At 51.5% G+C, this 17,769-nt stretch overlaps 1 protein-coding gene across 1 annotated transcript in view; it reads right to left on the reverse strand.

Moving 5' to 3' along the window:
• Positions 1 to 3,892, reverse strand: part of CLCN5 (chloride voltage-gated channel 5) — a 41,422-nt gene extending 37,530 nt beyond the window's left edge. Inside the window, exon 1 of the mRNA XM_053273795.1 lies at positions 3,711 to 3,892. The gene's annotated coding sequence lies outside the window, so the exon portion shown is untranslated. The remainder of the gene's footprint in view (positions 1 to 3,710) is intronic.
• Between the last annotated feature and the right edge of the window lie 13,877 nt (positions 3,893 to 17,769).

A 17,769-nucleotide genomic window follows, 5' to 3' on the forward strand; every position in this document is an offset into this window, starting at 1 on the left:
CTTTTCTTGAGGGACTTGGCATTTCAGTGCTCCTTTCCTTCATGAAAATTCCCTCCAGATCGCCCTGCACTCTCTTGGTTACTGCTTCCGATAGGATTCCAGCCTAGTATTCCAGTTGTGGCATAAGCAGAGTTTTGCAGAGATTTTGCCAGGAATTCTGGGGTCAGTCATGATGGAACCATCTCAGCTACGGCCATCTCCCTGCATCCTTTTTCACGTATTTGACTCTAGCAAGGAGCAAAGATCCTCATCGCCCGAGATCAAGCTTCCTTCTGGCCTCGGGTTTCCAAATAGCCTCATCTCTCTTTCCCTTAGATTTATAAGCTAACACAGTTGGCAAATGAGATTCTATATTTACTCCGTGCCTGTAATAAATCTCGGCTGCTGTGCAAACAGATCTTCAGACACATCAAAACAAATGGGGAAAAGGCTGTCTGCTAAGACAGGCGGCTTGAAGTTACCCCTGCCCAGCATCCTCTCCAAGGCAGCACAGGGCCACAAAGACACACCACAGGACACAAAGCAAAAGCAAAAAGCAAACCAGTCATCGGGCTCTGGGGGGGAATGGCCAGACCTCCCATGAGAGGCTTTCCCCCACCTGCATGGGGAGAAGAAACTCCCCACAATGCCCCGTGACACTGATGCAGCTGCGGTCTGTCCTAACGGGGATGGGTGGGTGCCAAACGAGGCACAGCGGCCTCTCGCTCCCCACAGCTCCCTTTGTGCCTCTTGCTCTACCCCATCCCACCCCCAAGAGCCCCCATAGCTCTGCCCAACAAATGGCCAGGCTGCAGGCCGCAAGGCTCTCATTAAATGGAGTTGCCGGGAACCAGAGACCTTCATATGACACACACACACACACACACACTTCATGTGACTGACTGACTGACACACACATGCACACTCCTTCATATAGCACACTTAGGACAAGCTGCTACTGCACTGGGGCTGCAACCTGAGAGCGTGAAACCAAACTGCCCCCAGCCCCCAACTTGCAGAAACAACCAGCCATCATCACCTGTGACAAGCTCCATACACCCCTAACCCAAATACCTCCACCGCCCTCACTTTGATGGGGTAATTTGCTAACTGAGCAAAGAGGCACCTTTTAAGAAGGTGTGATTCTCTTATATCAGGGGTTCTCAAAGGTGGGTCCCCAGATGTTGTTTGACTACAACTCTCATCACCCCCCCACTACAGTGGCCTTTGGTAAATGCCTTTGGTCACTGTAGCTGGGGATGATGGGAGTTGTAGTCTAACATCATCTGGGGACCCGCCTTTGAGAACCTTATCTTATATTTAGCAGGGGGAGAGCAACTGTTCCTATTGAACCCCAGCACCCCTCCAGTGGTTCTTGTGGTTCTTTGAGACTGCAAGCCCTTTTGGGACACAAGACCATCATCTATCTATCTTCTATCTATCTATATATTGATTTCTCTAAGATGTACCCATGGCTAATCCCATGTGTGGCAGCTCTCATGAGAGTTTGCAAGCAGCTGCCAGATAGCCACGGGTACAGCAAGAAAATGGTGGTGGTGGTGGTGGTGGTACGGCCAGCTGGTGGGGGAAAGAATGGTGGTGAATGGCCACCACCAGGCAGAGAAAGCGGCTGTCCGGCGGGCGAGAAAAATATGGCAGTGGGCGGGTGGCAGAGGGCAGTGCACTCCCTCTCCAGTCCGCCTGCTGAACAAAATGAAGAATGGCCCAGTCTGCCCTGCTGGGAAAAGCAGCAAAAAGGAGAAGTGGCAACCAGGCTGGCTGGCCGCCGGGGAGAAATGGGGCGGGGGGAGAGGCAGGGAGAACTAGGGGTGCAGATGCTCTGTGCCAGGTCAGCTAGTATTTATTATTTTTCTATGTAACCCACTTAGAGAACTTTTCATTGAAAAGCGGCATATAAGTATTTTTAGTAGCAGTAGTAGTAGCAGCAGCAGCAGCAGCAATCTATGAATGCCACAGCTGCCTTGCCAAAAGTCATGGGAGCCTTTGCACGTTCAAAACAGAGTTGAATAAATATATGAAAGAAGTCTGAGCATTCCCAGCGTTGTGGCGGGGAGGAACGGAAGGCCTCCCCTCAGCTCTTCTGCACCATCAGACATTGCCATAAAAATAAATGTCGTGTTGAGAAGGGGGAGGCTCACGCTCAAGAACCAGGTCCTTTCTCTTTAGGAAGCATGCAAATCTTGTCTGCAATGTCCCGCTTCTGAAGAGCTCCCACCAGAGAGGGACTCCCAGATCTCCCAGTATCCCCAAGCAAAAGCCATTGCAGCTGGGGATTCTGGGAGTTATAGTCAACAGCACCTGGAAACCCCTCTTAGAGGGAACACTGGTTCCCATGCCCCAAACACTGACAGCCATCCTCTGGTAACTTTCACCCCAAAACCCAAAATAGGGTATCTCACTGGGATCTCTGCCACTTGCCTAGGACCCCCAATTCAAGGGGAAACACTGCAAGGAACACCATTTTCTATATTTATTATTTATTTATTTATTCATTCATTCATTCATTAAACTTATATACTGCCCAAACTTTCATCTCTGGGTGGTTAACATAAAACAATTAAAACACGTATAAAAGTTAAAACAAATCAACTCACACCCCCATGCCTCTCACAACACTTCTCCCAATGTGCTCTGTATCATATCACTTCCTACATCATGGGCCAATCCTCCAAGAATTGTGGAAGAATCGCACCTGTGCGCCTATAAAAGCAGCAGCGCTGAGTCCAGGCAAAGCAGCTCCCAGGTCACCACAAACACAAAGGCCAAGTGTGACTCGCTCACCAGGGATAGACTGTGCTGCCCCATGGAAGCCAAGCATTTGCCACAGGACGCAGCAGGCGGGCCCTGCAAAAGAGTGGGCAACCCACGTTTCTGGGCAGGACACCCTGTCTTCAGTTTGACAGTCGGCTGCCACAGCCTCGGCCCGCTCAGAAAGTTCTGGAGCAGGTGCCTGAGAGAAGCACACAGTCCAAGGGGGCAGCAGCGTTCCCAAGATCTAAGAGGGAAGTCCAGGGAGACAGGGGTGGATCCCACAGATTAACTACCCTTTCCCCACCAGACTGCAAAAGCCTGCAAGGAAGAGGGACATTAAGAAGAACCACCACCTCGTCCTCCGGCTCAGACCCTGCACCCTGTTTCCAAAAGCAACCAGCCAGATGCCTTCCGAAAGCAGGCAGGAAAACAGGACCAGCCCTCCCTCATCATGTGTCCCCCCCAGGATCTGGAATCTGGCGGTACACTGCCTCGGAACAGAGAGGCTCCATTCCTCACTACCCCGCTTAGGAGACCGAGAGGTCTGCCCTCCTCTGTGAACTGAGTTTGTCGGGAAGAAGCCACAGGCTGGCTGAGCGCTTCCTTCCTGGGGATGCTGCGGGGGGGGGCTCGTCTAGGTCTCTTTTGAGCCGGTGTGGGGAGCGGAGGCTGTCAAGCCACAGTGCAAGCCTGCTGGGGGGGGGGGCGGGAGCTGCCGGTCTTGCAGCAGCCTCTGGAGCCCTTCGGGGGTCCCTCCTGCCAGCCCTGGGGAACAGGGAAGGCGCCCCACGTGTGCGGCTGGAGGGAGCACCGAGGGGCTTCGGGAGTGGGGGGCAGAGAGCACAGGGGCGGCCTTCTGGGACAGCCCCGGGGGGAACCAGAAGCCGGGAGGGGGTCAGTGTGGACCAGGTGCCGGCCCCTTCCCTGCCTCTCCGTGGGGCTCGGAGCCCCCTCCTCACCTGTGCTGTCGGGGGGGCGGGGGCGCCTCCTCCTCCTCCTCCTCCTCAGCCACCTGCGAGTCGAGGGCGGCGCATTCAGACGTCCGCGCAGCGCGTCATGTGACTTACTAGGAACTGAGCGCGCGGGGGGGGGAGGCTGCTCCGCCTCCAGTCCACGCCTGCGCACAGCTCCCGCGGAGGCCGGCTCAGCCACAGTCTGCGCCGCGGTACGTCGCCCGAGCAGCCATTTTTGACTTGGGCTTACGCGCTGAGTCCCCACGGGCTGCTCGCGCCCTCTCCTGGCGAGGAAGGGAAAGGCGTTTTCCGCGCGCGCGCTTGCTTCGCTCCGCCGTAAGCCGCGCGGTGCTGTGCTCCGGGAAGCTTGTTCCCCGAGGAAGAGAGAGAGAGAGAGAGAGAGTCAAGTCAAGTCAAAGCCGCGGAGCCCAGCAGCAGGATTTCCCTCTGAGCAAACATCCATAGGCTTGTGAACTCGGAAGGCTTCACAACCCAGTAACTGCTGCTTCTGCTGCGCCAATCCTGCAAAGAAAGTCCGCACTTAGACCGACGAATGGAGGAATTCGCAGCATCCGGAGTCTGCGGCGGCTGCTTTTACTTTTCAGGAGCGCAGGCAGCTCCTAGGGGGCTTCCACACTGCGGGGGTGTCTGGGTGGGATCAGGCCCAGACAGCGAGCCCTTCTACCAGTGCTCCAGCATCAGGCGCTCCGCATCACTCTATGGGCAAGCTGGGCCGTAGCCATGATCCTGACTAGCCTAAGTATGCATGAACGTAATATCTACATTATATTAGACAGAACAGCAATAATAGATCATTTATGGGATGGGACTCTGGCTTAGAGCTGTGCCCTTCTGTCCCCCCATTTTCAATGGGAGGGGCGACGATGCCTGATACCCTCTGGAAGGGATTGCACCTTTATCTTGTAAGGGATCTATTCACTTGCATACAGCTGTGTTTTGTAAAGGATAGCCAGAGCAGAAATAAACGTGGGAGGTGGGCTTACTGTTCTCTTCCCCATAAGCATACAATGCTAATTAGAAGCACCTGAGAAGCAGGTAAGATCTACCGGGCTCACTCTTCAAATATCAACCACCCTGCAACATCTTCACTGACAACCCACTGGTGTGTTGGTGCAAGATGGTATTATTATTTTCATTTTATATCCCGCTCTTCCTCCAAGGAGCCCAGAGCGGTGTACTACATACTTGAGTTTCTCCTCAACAACCCTGTGAAGTAGGTTAGGCTGAGAGAGAGGTGACTGGCCCAGAGTCACCCAGCAAGTCTCATGGCTGAATGGGGATTTGAACTCGGGTCTCCCTGGTCCTAGTCCAGCACTCTTAACCACTATACCATGCTGGCTGGCACCATCTGGCTGGCTCATAGCCAGCCTCACCGTTTATGGGAGAATGCTAAAAAGGTAGGTTGAGTGTTGTGTGCAGTGCACTCAGCATTCAGTTATTTAAAAATTACTTTGTTGTTGTTTTTAAACCCTGGGGGGCCCCCAGGAAAAATTATGGGGGGCAGGCCAATCCTAGGCCCATCCCCTATCCCTGGATGTGGGTCAACTGTGTGCTAAATTGCAGCTGGCTGAATGGGCTCAGTTTTGCAAAAGCACTTTGTATACAGTGAAAGTAAAATGAGTGTCCCCCACTTGTTTTCCTTTTTACATTTTTTGCATTTCCTTTTAATGTTTCAAGAGCAAATGTTGTGCTCACCTCCGATATCCAGATTCTGGCGATGGAAGTCTCTGACGGGCCCCACCTAGGCAACATATTAAAACTAGTAATACTGCCTCTAAAGTGCAGAGTGGTTTCCAGTCTTTATTAGGTCTTGCTAGCAAAACAACCCTGTGAGGTAGATCACTGCTCTTCTCATTTTACAGGAAAGAGACTAAGGCTGAGAGAGGCTGCCCAGCTTCTGCATGAAGATCTCCAGTAAGCGTGTTGAACAGTTGTTGAGAAGCCTCTCTTCCTGTTCAGCTGAGATCTGCCCTCCTGTGACCCAAGCCTATTAGACCTAGCCCTGCCTTCTGGGGCAGGAGAGAGCAGCAGGTCTTGGACTTAGGAGAGGAGAACTGGTCTTATGGTAGCAAGCATGACTTGTCCCCTTACCTAAGCAGGGTCTGCCCTGGTTGCATATGAATGGGAGACTTGATGTGTGAGCCCTGGAAGATCTTCCCCTCAGGGGATGGAGCCTCTCTGGGAAGAGCAGAAGATTCCAAGTTCCCTCCCTGGCAGCATCTCCAAGATAGGACAATATTTTTTTATTGAACCAACAAACTAAACTACCAAAGCATACAGTATGTTTCCAAAGCACAATTATATACAAAGTGGTTGTTTGTACATGATATATCTACAAAGATTTACACACAAGGATTTGGAAACCCACAAGGTTATGAAGTATATGCAGGCAGTACTGTAACTCGGGGGTGGGGGATTTCAAGGCACATCAGGTAATTGGGGGGCGGGGGGTTTACGTCCGATGTCCATTTCCACAATTTGTCCCATTGCTGTTTAGAAGAGATACTCTTGTCTTTTTGCACATAACCATACACACTTTTCCAGAAGAGATTTACTGTCTCATCTGTGTGAACCTCTTGGTCGCGTCTTCCCTCCCTATCCCTATGCAGGAGCATTGCATAAATGACATACAGGTTTACTAACCTGATTACCAGAAGGGGAACGTTCCAGTTCCCTAGTAACCCCTATCTGCTGCCACTAGATGGAGCCCAGTCTCCTGTCTCGTCATGATGAGCCCCAGAGGGAGGCTGCCTCCCCAGACTTGGAAGAAGAACCGGTCTCAGGACCAGCTGCCCGCTTGCCTCTGCCCTGCTGGGATGGTTGTTCCCAAACCCACAACAGTCACAGATCCTTTGGGGGGGGGGGAGTCTGAAAAGTACAGGAGGGTAACACCTTTTTGTGACACAAGTGCGATGAGCAGGCTTTCAGGTTCGGAACACATTGGCCGGTGACTCGGTGTGACATTCCAGTTCGTGACTCATGAAGGTGTTGCCCTACTCAGGGCCCTGGCAAGGCTGGAGTGTGCCCTGGGACGGGAGCAGGGGCGCTCCCCCTCCACCAGACTTCCGGGCCAAAGTCCAGGGCCTCCACACACACACACGGCGGGGGGGGGATCCTCTTTAGTCTGTGGGTGGTGTGGTTGCTGTGCTGCTGGCCCGCGCTGCACCGGGTGGCCGGGCGTGACCTCTGCTCTAGAACCAGAGGGGGGAGAGGGGAATGAAAATATGCGGGGTGGGAATGTGTTAAGTTGCATTTCTGCTCCTTTCGTTTTTGCTAATGCAGATTTGCATCAATAGACCTGTTTTATAGTCTTACGCTCTTGTGAGTTCAGTTGCTGTGTGCGCCCTCAAGAATCCACACTTTGAAAATACGGCGTGTATCACAGTGAGTGTGTGTATGTAGGGGGATGTTGCTTAACTTGCAGCCAGGGGAGGTGTGTGTGTTGGGGGGGGCGCTCCAAAAGCCTCAAGGTCCAGGCTCCAAAATTACCTAGGTGCACCTCTGGATGGGAGAAGAAATTACGATGGGCCCCTGCCCCACCCACCCCAAGCTTCTTCAGAGAGGTAAGAGCGGGAGCTTCTGTCACTTGGATGGCCAAGACTTCTCTGCGGCTGCTGGGACTTTGAAACGCTCCCTCCCCATCACAATAAGAGCTTCCCCATCTCTGGCTGCCATTGAGCATGGATGTGGGAGGCACGGGGAGTGCTTTCCCTCCACACTCCCTCTGGACCTGGGTACAAGTTCTGGACTCACTGCTGCCACCAGCCTCTGTACCCAGCTCACAGCTGATCATTTCCCCCTTCTCCGACCTTGCTTGAAGAATTCTCACGGTGGCCAATCAGGGAGGACAGCTGGTCTTGTGGCAGCAAGCATGAATGGACCCCTTTGCTAAGCAGGGTCTGCCCTGGTTTTCATTTGAATGGGGGACTACTTGTGTGAGCAGATATTCCCCTTAAGGAATGGGGCTGCTCTGGGAAGAGCGTCTGCATGCTTGCACGCAGAAGGTTACTGGTCCCCTCCCTGGCAGCATCTCCAAGATAGGGCTGGGAGAGACTCCTGCCTGCAACCTTGAAGAAGCCGCTGCCAGTCTGTGCAGATGATACTGAGCTAGATGGGCCAAGGGTCTGACTCAGTAGAAGGCAGCTTCCTAGGTTCCAGGAGGAGCACGCCCGGAACCCAAACTAGTCATCATGCTGAGAATAGTCTTGTGCTCCTGGCACAACTTCTGGTTGGCTACCAGACCCAGCCACCAGCTGACTGCACCATCCCAGGCAATTCCAACCTTGGGTTGCCCGATGTGGTTGGACTAAACTCCTGTCTCCAAACTGAGAAGGGCATTCACCTTGGCATGCTGGAATGTGTTGCCCTCAGCTCTTTTAGAGGGCTGCTGTCTTGGTGCTTCTCTCTCTCTCTCAGTGGGTATGACTATGCCCATGTCAGTTAGGAGAGGTTGAGATGATCGATCGCGTGCTGCTCCATTGTTTATTTTATAGGGATATTTGGTTGGCACTTTTGTTACCTACCTTGACTAAATTCCCAGGTAGGCCATCAGCCTTTTATATGTCTCTTCTTTTGTCTGACAGTAATAATGTTTCTGTCCCGGTGGCAAAATGTTGTTGCATCGCAAGTTTGTGTAAGGAAGCAATTGGTAAAATCCTGAGTGTCAGTTGTATTCTATATCGTTATATTCTGAACTGTAAGAAAGTACCGGTCAAATCGCAGTTGCTTATTACTTATTGTTTTATATTCCTGCCTGGCCGATGACTGTGATCAAGATTCCATTCCATACAACTACTACCACTCCCAGCCATAATGGCATTGAGTCCTTGTGGCTGGCTGGGGGTGATGGGCATTGTAGTCCAACAGCATCTGGAGAGGCAAGCTTGGGGACTCCTGCGCTGGCACAAAAAGACTGGCTTGCGATTCTGTCCCGAACATGGCGTTCAGCAGAGGATGGGGTTGGGATGGTGGCACAGCTGCTCCCTGCCCATCTGTTTTCTCTAACCTCCACCCTGAAGAAGAGTTCTCGAGAACTCACAACCTGACTGGCTACTTAGTGGCTTCTTTGTTGGCTTTGCCGGACTCGGGAATACTTTTTGCTCATGGCCCGACCTCTGGTTTTCCAGTGGCAGCTGGTGCACCAGGCATGGAAACGGCTAATGAGAGGCAGTGAAGCTGTTGTGCAGGGAGGAGTCGGAGGAGAAACTACATTTACTGATGGATTGGATTGGATTGGATTGATATACCGCCCCTCCAAAAATGGCTCAGGGTGGTTTACGACAAATAAAAACAATTAAAATCAATTAACAGTTAAAATCAAAGCTAAATCAATTCAACAATTAAAATCATTTATAAATTAAAAACATTAACATTAAAATAATTTAAAACCAGCATTAAACTTGTAAACCATCAGGCTCGGACTAGGGCATATCCCCGGTGCGCCCTACCCACGCGGCACCCCTGCGCCCCAACTCCCACCATTAATGATCTCTTCTGCTCAAAACTCGGCGCCCTCCCCACATACATTCCACTGCCCTCTCAGTGCCTTCAGTCCGGCCCTGTAAACCATAAATCTCATTAAAAGCCTGGGTGAATATATGTGTCTTCAGCACTTTTTTAAAAAGCTGCCAGGGCGCTTTCCAGACTAGCTGCTCAAAAGCGGCAAATCACTTTCAACACGTAAAGCCTGAAGGGGGAGCAGTCTTGCGAAAACGAACCACCCGAAAAAACAATACCCTTTTTATGCCGGATAAACAATGTCATAGCACTAAGCCGCAGCGATCAGATTTGAAACAAGGCATCCGACATAGGCACGGCACCCTGGCACTTTCTTCGGGACTGCGGTGTCCTGACACAGGAAGTGTAGAAGCACACTTCAGAGATGTGGTTTGACCCCACTGAAGGGTCTAGTCTGGAAAGCACCCTGAGATGGGGAGGCTCAGCTGACAGCAGAATCAAGACAAAATAATGCTTTCTTCATGCAATACATAATTTATGTCCGACACCATCTTGAGGACACCCACAGAAAGGCAGTTTAAGACATTTCTACCCCCCCCCCCAACAAATAATTAAAACAATCCACAGCTGCAAGATTTCACAACTGGCTTAGCTTGCTTTAAAAGAGGGTTAGGCAGATTCATGGAGGAGGTGGGAGGAGGTCTATCGGCCATTAGCCATGATGGTATGTGGAGCCTCCATATTCAGAGGCAGTGTATCTCTGAACAATTGCTGGAGGGAAATAAAGAATTACTGCCTTCAGTTCCTGCTTGTGAGCTTCCCAATGGTCTCTGATTGGCCACTGGTGGAAACTGGAAACTGAACTTGATGGACCTTTGAGCTGATGAAGCAGGGAAATTCCTACGTTCTCATGAAACAACAACATCCAGCAATGATAGTAGCATGTGAAGAATCCACACCAGTTCCTAGCATTGTGGAAATGCTTTCAGAAAGCTATGCTGGGTTTTCCCAGGTGATAAGAGCACAGCCCTTCTGGATCACGTCCCAAATCTATCTAGCCCAGCATCTCATTTGATGCCTCTGGGAAGCCCACAGGCAGGAGATGAAGGCATGCCCTCTCTCCTGCTGTTGCTCCCCTAAAACTGGGATACAGAGGCATCCCAAACTGGAGGCGGCCTATAGCCATCAAGACTAGTAGCCATTGATAGCCCATTAATTTGTCTAAGCCTCGCTTAAAGCCATCCAAGCTGGTGACCCTCATCCCGTGGCAGAGAATTCCATAGATTAATTATGCCCTGTGTGAAAAACGACTTCCTGCTGTTGGTCCTAAACTTCCTGGCAGTCACTTTCATGGGATGACCCCTGGTTCTAATGCTGTGCGTGAGGAAAACATTTATCTCTCTCCACACCATGCATGCTTTTATAAAGCTCTCTGATGTCTCCCCTTAGTTGCCTTTTTGGTAAACTAAACTGGGCGGTGGTGTAGGGAGGCTGGAGCTGGCCCCATTAGCCACACCCCATGCATCTGATCTCCAACACAGGGGGCATGGTTTATTTCACAACTGGGGCCAAGTGCCCCATTTGCGAGAAAATTCCAGCCACTGCTGCGTTCACAGCGCGGCCAAATCAGCTCTTCCTTCTTTAAAAGCCAGCCTGGGAACCTGGCGCTGGCTACGCTTCTGAAAAATTGAGCTGCACGGCCCCATTTGTGAGGGAAACCACACCCCCTTCATCTGATGTCAGGTGCTGGGGGCGTGGCTGGGGCATGAGGCACAGCCCCTGAGTGTGGCGGGCCGGGTTCTTCGAACCCATTTTTGCAGACACTTCGAACCCGTTTGCGGACAGAAGTTCGAACCCGTTTGCTCTGCCCTTGAAACGGGGCCTTCCTTTCCTAACCACTAGGTCCTTAACTGAGCCCTGCAAGTGAGGACTGGGGAAATCTGAGATGCCCAACTCCAGGAATATTTCCAGATAAAAGCTGCCCACTGAAGGCTGGAAAAGCGATCTGTGCATATGAATGATTACAAGGACAGCCAGAAGGTGTGAGGTTGCACTGTGAGTGGCCCAAAGATGTCCATACCCTCCCATCCCAGCTTTATGTCAGCTGTTCTGTGAGGGCTCCTTGGTGGAGTGAATGAAGCCCTTGTCTTCCTCGTCCTGTTTTGTAACTTTCTGGCAACATCCAGGTTCATCATTGCATGGTGGCTGACATCACCAGTCTGGGTGCTGATTACGTCATAGGGATGTCATCTCAAGACAGCCCAAATATGGAGCACTGGCTCTGTGACTCCAGGGGTCGTGGAGGGTGTGACAGACGTCCCAAGTTCTTGAGAAGGCAGCAGCTGAAGCAACAGGCTTCCTGCACCCAGGATTGCCAAGGTTGGCACAAAGCTAGACCCGATGATGCTTTCTCGCTGGGAGGCTCCTCCTTCCATGCTCAAGGACACTTCCAAATCAACAATTCCCTGCAGGCAGGCATTCTTCTGAGCTGGGACTAGAGATCCACCCAGGAGAAGGCTATATAACAGCATCACATGCCTCCCTGGATTTGTGAATGGCCTCTTCTCCCCACCCCTACCCCCCAATGCTGAACTCCTCTTGCAGTTAGTTTGCCAGAGATGCCTAACCGCAATGCTTTTCTCTGGCTGAAGACCATTGTTGCCGCTTCTCTTATCTTAGGGGGATTGTTTGCGACCTTCTCTTTGCTGTCCTTGCAGAAGTCCCAAGGCTAATGGGTATGCCCTCCTCTCCCTTCCTTTTATTTCCTTTGGGCTCTACATTCCCCAGTTCTCTCGCCCATGTTCTTCCATGATTAGATCACCCAAATGGCTTTCCACTTAGTCCACAACAGGGATGGCGGCAGCGGAGGCGTTATTTGTGCTTCCTTGTCCTGTGATGCTGCCTCCCTGGTTCTTGAATTTCTGCTTCTGCGAACAGAGCCCCCAAGGGCAGCTAGGTGATCTGCCCCTTCATTCACAGCAGCCGCCTTTAAGCTCGTCTTGGCAATGCAGTGCTGCTGGCTGGCAGTGTGGATTAGAGGAGAGCTGGTCTTGTGGTAGCAACCTGTCCTCTTAGCTAAGCAGGGTCCACCCTGGTTCCATATGAATGGGAGACTTGGTGCATGAGCACTGTAAGATTCGTTTATTTCCCATTCATTCATTTTTACATTTATATCCCGCTTTTCTTCTGAGGAGCTCAGAGCAGAGTACATGGTTATTTTTATCCTCACAACGGATCTGTGAGGTGGGCTAGGCTGAGATACATGACCGGCCCAGAGTCACCCAGTGAGCTTCATGGTTGAATGGGGATTTGAACTCAGGTCTGCCCGGTCCTAGTCCAACCACTATGCCATGCTTAGGGGATAATGGGGCCGCTCTGGGAAGAGCAGAAGGTTCCAAGTTCCCTCCCTGGCCTTTCCAGATAGGGCTGAGAGAGATTCCTGCCTAAAACCTTGGAAAAGCTGCTTCCAGTCTGGGTAGACAATACTGAGCTAGGTGGACCAAGGGTCTGACTCAGTATATGGCAGCTTCCCATGTTCCTATATCCCCATTACTCTTCTTCGTCCCCTAGCCTAAAAAGGCCTGGCTGGAGTTTTCTTGTCCAGACCTCCCATTCCTGTGAAATAACAAGGAAGCCCCTCAGCTGATTCATTCCATTTCCTTGGCCACCTTTGCATTCTAGGAAACACACCAGTGATGATGCTCAGAAGTTCAAGTTGAACCCAATCCCCCCCACCCCCAGCTTTGAGAGAACAAAGTCGTGCCTGGTGCCACACCCACGCTTGAAAAGTTGCCGGGAAGCCCAGTGGCAAAAAGGGAAAGACCAAAATAGAAATGTGGTGGCGAGGCACGCAGAGAAATGGAGACATCAGCCCCGGTGGGGAAGTCCCACAGAAGTTGCCTTCCTCCTTGCCCAAAGCATGGCAACTTCTGTAATAATGAGTGGGAACCCAATGCCAGCCCTACTTAATGGAATTCCCTGCCACAAGATACAGAGGTGGCTGCTAGCTGAGAAGGCTTTTCAAAGATTTTTGAAAAACCCATGGAGGATGGAGCTACCAGCCACCATAGCTCTTTGTATATAGAGACAGGATAATTCCCAATTCCAGTAACTGGGTGGAGGACACTCTCTTTCATGCTGGCTTGTGAGTGAGATACTTACCTGGCAGCTGTAGGAATAGGGATGCAGGAGTCAACTCAGGGGCTCTCAAGCTTGAGTCCCCGGAGGATGTTGGACTACAACTCCTCGCATCCCCATGCCATGGCAGGGGATGATGGGGGTTGTAGTCCAGCAACATCCGGGGACTCAAGCCTGAGAGCTCTGCAGAAGACATTGAGGCTGATCCAGCTGAGCTCTTCTGACATTCTCATGTTAAAGGCTTTTCAAGGTGAAAGCAACTTCTGGAGTAGTGATGGAGTAGCGAACACCAGGGATGGGGCTCCAAATTCCTTCCCTGGCATCTCCAAGATAGAGCTGAGAGAGACTCCTGCCTGCAACCTTAGAGGAGCCGCTGCCAGCCTGGGTAGACAGTACTGAGCTAGATGGACCAAGGGTCTGACTCAGTATATGGCAGCTTCCTATGTTCCCATGACATGGTGAAAAACAAAACATTCTGGGCCTGCTGCCCTTTCTCTCGCTCCTACGCAAATATTGTGCACGCCGATCAGAAGCCAGCAGCTTGCCAATGAGGAACGGAGGCTGGAGCAAAAAAACCAAACACCAGGCAGCTTCCCAGTCACCGGGGGCCCCTCCCTCAAGGGCTTAGGAACATTGGTCCCCCCTCCCACTTGCTCAGTTATAGCTCCACCTCTGCCCCTGTTAAAGAAGCCAATGGGGGGGGTGGCCCTCCTGCTGAGAGATAAGACCACCTCCCCAGCCAAGACACCTGCACTGCAGAGACAGCAAGAGGGCAGTCAGTGGTAACCCAAGAGGAGAGAGAGAGAGCAGCAGGGGCAGCTGGCTGGTGCGTCCCCTCACCCTGTGTCTGAAAGCAGAGGTGCACCTAGGTAATTTTGGAGCCTGGACCTAAAGGCCTTTGGAGGGGCCCCCGCCCTGCAAATTATGCATCATCATGCTCGGCGGGGTAAAAACACCACCTGGGACAGACTGAAGAGGATGGGGGGGGCAAGGGTCTGCAGAGCCACCTAATGGTGCAGCGAGGAACTAACTTGCCCAGGAAGCAAGAGGCTGCTGGTTTGAATCCCCGCTGGTCTGTTTCCCAGGCAATGGGTAACACCTATATCGGGCAGCAGCGATGGAGGAAGGTGCTGAAAGGCATCATCTCATACTGCGCGGGAGGAGGCAATGGCAAACCCCTCCTGTATTCTACCAACAACCACCGCAGGGCTCTGTGGTTGCCAGGAGTCGACACTGACTCGATGGCACAACTTTCCCTTTAGGGGCTGTGGAGGCCTCGGACTTCAGCCCAGACGCCCAGGGGTAAGAGTGCCTCTGCCTGAAAAGGAGCCCCTGGTGTGACTTTCTGGGGACAGCAAGTTTGGAGAAGCAGCCCTTCCAGCCCAGGTGGGGGCTGGGGCACATCCCACTCCTGGCCACTGCTGGGTCCATCTTTACGGCGGATTCCCGGCAGCAGCGCCAGCTCCCACAGCGCTCTGCACAACAATGGCAGACAGACAATGCCCGGAAGTGTGGCCCAGCTGGGCGAGGGGGCCGGATGCAGAGGTAGCAGGCGGCTGTAAGGTGGCGGCCGGAGGGGTGTCCATCCATCTGTGGCTGCTTTGGAGGGGAAGTCGCCTCCCGGGGAAGAAGCGGCAGCCTCGAATTGCTGACCTTTCCCCTCCATCTCTTCCTGCAGTGGGCCGGAAGGTCGCCGCAAACAGACAACTGTCTGGGCCTGAGAAGAGGATCCACCACACACACCCCGCGCGCCGTGGGGCAGCTTCCCAGGAAAAAAGATCTTTCGCCTTCTGGAATTAGAACGCTCTGTGTGAGCTATGGAGGGGGGCTGGGGAAAGGACCGACAGGATGACCCTGCTGGGTGCCCCATCCCTATTCTTCTCCCCAAACTCTGTCACCTGAGAAGTGTGATCTAACTGTGGTGCCATCAATGACATTTCAGATTCTCACCACATCAATTACACTGTAATCAGAGAATAACCATTCCGACAACCCAATATTTGTCATATCTGCCTGTTAAGGAATATGACATGCATAGTAGCATTTAGGCCTCCGTGAGCCTGCGTGGTCAGCAAAAACACAGGCACTCCTTAGGCTTGTCCATATGACCCTAAATGGGGTCAGCAGGGTGCCCAGCCAGGCTAGGAGGTGGAATTCAAGGGACAGGGACCTTCCAAAGCCTCAATCGTTATTCGCAATTGCATTTTATAGCAAACTTAAAACAAAACAAAAACAAAAAAACCACCACGGAAATAGCAGGACAATGCAGAAAATGCTGCAGTGATTTCACAGTGGCAGAGTCAGTCTTGGGGAACAGGGAGAGCCACAGCAACACCTGGGTTTGTGGTGGGGGTGGGGAAAGCGTTCACAAGCTGGAACATAGGTTCCTAGCTGCCATATACAGAGCCAGACCATAGCTCCATCTAGCTCAGTATTGTCTACACAGACTGGCAGTGGCTTCTTCAAGGTTGCAGGCAGGAATCTCTCTTGGCCCTGTCTGCATATACTTCATAACCTTGTGGGTTTCCAAATCCTTGTGTGTAAATCTTTGTAGATATATCATGTACAAACAACCACTTTGTATATAATTGTGCTTTGGCATTGTTTGTTGGTTCAATAAAAAAATCTTGTCCTATAAAAAAAAAATCTTGTCCTATCTTGGAGATGCTGCCAGGGAGGGAATTTGGAACCTAGATGCTCTTCCTCCCAGAGTGGCTCCAACCCTTAAGGGGAATATCTTGCAGTGCTCACACATCAAGTCTCCCATTCATATGCAACCAGGGTAGACCTTGCATAGCAAAGGGACAATTTGTGCTTAATATTACAAGACCAGCTCTCCTCTCTGTCTCCATATATCTCTTGTCTTGGGAATCCACAGACGTGATTCATGGATAAAATCGAGATAAAAATCACCTTTTCTACAGCCACTCCAAGGCTCTGGAATGAGCTCCCTGTTGCTTTAAGAGCGTCCCCATCTCTAGAACTCTCAGGACCCATTTATTTCACCAAGCCTTTGTTTAGCTGTACATTGGTTTTTATTGTTATGCTGTTTTAAGTTGCTCTCACATTTTTATCATTGCTTTAATTTGGTTTTAATTCTGGTTTTATTGTAAACTGCCATGAGATGCTGCTATGTGGCAGTATAGAAATCTGATAGATAGATAGATAGATAAGATTAGATAGAAGGGCTTTCTGGCGTGAACCAGCCCTGAGTAAGCTGTCTGTGGAATTCCCTGGAACGGCTGCCTCTTTCAGAAAACTGTCACTTCTTCTAGGGACTCATTGCAGAACTAGTCTGTAATTCCTGTGCAGAACTCCCCTGCCTGCCTGGTCACGGCCTCCTCTGTCACAGGGGATGTACTGAATGCTGACACAAAGAGAAAGTGACGCCCACGATGCTGAGTGAAAGGAGAAAAGCTGGGCACAGAGGGGGAAGATTCCTGTGGCCGGTTTCTCTTCTCCTTCTTAGCACAGCAAGAGAAGTTGCTTGCCCTTCTCCAAAGTGCTTGCTAGGAAAGGTACAGTATCTGCAGCCGTGGACTCGTGCTTTCTGTAGATCAGAGGCTTCAATGCACTCATGCACAGGCTGCAGTGCAGCTCCACTGGGCTGGAGCATAGCTTTCCCCTTTCTGTGTTACTGCTTGCTTCCCATGGCTTTTATAACTGCTTTCTCGGTCTTCTGAGGATTTAGCTAAGACTTTATTCCGGGGGGGGGGGGAATCAGTTTTCTCCTTCTCCTTCCCCTCCCTTTTCTTCCTGACTCCACCCCCCCCCCCCCACACACACACTCTACAGGATGGATCCCCTCTGGGACAAACTTCCAAACAACAGAACACAAAAGATGACTAGGTAGAATACAACAGTGGCATTTTCAAGGCTAGCAGTGGGAGGCTTGCAACTTCCTTTAAGGCAAAGGGGCACAGGCTGGTTTTGTAATGATGTTGCTTCTTCACAATATTATTTCCAGGTGCAGAAGCAAGCTCACAGCAGGCTGTGCCAGTCCCAAAGCAACACCTGTCCTCTTTCCCCAAGCCTTTCCCCCCAAGCCTCTTTCCTCAAACTGCCGCTTTCAAAATCCCTTACACGCATTCTCTTAGGGATATCTCTTAGGAATCCCATGGTGGTGCTCTGGACAAAAGCCTGCCCAGCTGCATCACACACACACACACACACACCTCTGACCAAGGTCCCATCAAGGTTAGAGAGGAGGTCACCACAGCAGCGTGACTCATGGCCTGCAGCGCTTGTATCATCTGACCCAGGTCTCAGGAGCCTGCTAAATGCCCAGCCGATAGAAAACAGAGATTTTCCCCATCCAGAGTAGGAAATGCACCCCCGATAACCCCATTGCACAAGCCATGCACATGCTTCTCTAGAGTCAGCCACAATGACTTTCCTTAGACTGACTGGAGTTGGTTCTCACTGGAGGTTCCCACAAACACCTTCCTCC

The sequence above is a fragment of the Hemicordylus capensis genome, chromosome 11 (genome assembly GCF_027244095.1).
Source record: "Hemicordylus capensis ecotype Gifberg chromosome 11, rHemCap1.1.pri, whole genome shotgun sequence".
In the NCBI taxonomy this organism is placed as follows: domain Eukaryota; kingdom Metazoa; phylum Chordata; class Lepidosauria; order Squamata; family Cordylidae; genus Hemicordylus; species Hemicordylus capensis.